This window comes from Poecilia reticulata, chromosome 16, assembly GCF_904066995.2.
Source record: "Poecilia reticulata chromosome 16, P_reticulata-male-v2, whole genome shotgun sequence".
Taxonomy (NCBI): domain Eukaryota; kingdom Metazoa; phylum Chordata; class Actinopteri; order Cyprinodontiformes; family Poeciliidae; genus Poecilia; species Poecilia reticulata.
In genome coordinates, this window is record NC_088845.1 from 964,981 (window position 1) to 967,046 (window position 2,066).

A 2,066-nucleotide genomic window follows, 5' to 3' on the forward strand; every position below is an offset into this window, starting at 1 on the left:
AATATGATTCAGTTCAATATGATCAGTTTCAATATGAATTCAGTTCAAAATGAATCAGTCAATATTGATGTCAGTTCAATATGATCAGTTCAATATTATTCAATAATCAGTTCAAAAGAATCAGTCAATATGAATCAGTTCAATATGAATCAGTTCAAATGAATCAGTTCAATATAATTCAGTTTAATATAATCAGTTCAATATGAATCAGTTCAATATGAATCAGTTCAAAATGAATCAGTTCAATATGACTCAGTTCAATATGATTCAGTTCAATATGAATCAGTTCAAATTCTTCAATTCAGTTCAATATGATTCAGATTCAATAATGATCAGTTTCAATATGATTTCAGTTCAATATGAATCAGTTCAATATGAATCAGTTCAAAATGAATCAGTCAATATGATTCAGTTCAATATGATCAGTTCAAATATGAATCAGTTCAAAATGAATCATAATATATTCAATATGATTCAGTTCAAAATGAATCAGTTCAATATGATTCAGTTCATATGAATCAGTTCATATAATCAGTTCAATATATCCGTTCAAAATGAATCAGTTCAATATGAATTCAGTTAATATGAATCAGTTCAATATATTCAGTTCAATATGAATCAGTTCAAAATGAATCAGTTCAATATGATTCAGTTCAATATGAATCAATTCAATATGAATCACTTCAATATGAATCACTTCAATATGATTCAGTTCAATATGATTCAGTTCAATATGAATCAGTTCAATATGATTCACTTCAATATGATTCACTTCAATATGATTCAGTTCAATATGATTCAGTTCAATATGATTCAGTTCAAAAATGAATCAGTTCAATATGATTCAGTTCAATATGATTCAGTTCAATATGATTCAGTTCAAATGAATCAGTTCAATATGATTCAGTTCAATATGATTCAGTTCAATATGATTCAGTTCAAAATGAATCAGTTTCAATATGATTCAGTTCAATATGATTCAGTTCAATATGATTCAGTTCAAAATGAATCAGTTCAATATGATTCAGTTCAATATGATTCAGTTCAATATGATTCAGTTCATTATGAATCAGTTCAAAATGAATCAGTTCAATATGAATCAGTTCAAAATGAATCAGTTCAATATAATTCAGTTTAATATGAATCAGTTCAATATGAATCAGTTCAATATGAATCAGTTCAAAATGAATCAGTTCAATATGATTCAGTTCAATATGATTCAGTTCAAAATGAATCAGTTCAATCCAATTCAGTTCAATATGATTCAGTTCAATATGATTCAGTTCAATATGAATCAGTTCAATATGATTCAGTTCAATATGATTCAGTTCAATATGATTCAGTTCAATATGATTCAGTTCAATATGAATCAGTTCAATATGATTCAGTTCAATATGATTCAGTTCAATATGATTCAGTTCAATATGATTCAGTTCAATATGATTCAGTTCAATATGAATCAGTTCAATATGATTCAGTTCAATATGATTCAGTTCAATATGATTCAGTTCAAAATGAATCAGTTCAATATGATTCAGTTCAATATGATTCAGTTCAATATGATTCAGTTCAATATGAATCAGTTCAAAATGAATCAGTTCAATATGAATCAGTTCAAAATGAATCAGTTCAATATAATTCAGTTTAATATGAATCAGTTCAATATGAATCAGTTCAATATGAATCAGTTCAAAATGAATCAGTTCAATATGATTCAGTTCAATATGATTCAGTTCAATATGATTCAGTTCAAAATGAATCAGTTCAATATGATTCAGTTCAATATGATTCAGTTCATTATGAATCAGTTCAAAATGAATCAGTTCAATATGAATCAGTTCAAAATGAATCAGTTCAATATAATTCAGTTTAATATGAATCAGTTCAATATGAATCAGTTCAATATGAATCAGTTCAAAATGAATCAGTTCAATATGATTCAGTTCAATATGATTCAGTTCAATATGAATCAGTTCAATCCAATTCAGTTCAATATGATTCAGTTCAATATGATTCAGTTCAATATGAATCAGTTCAATATGAATCAGTTCAATATGAATCAGTTC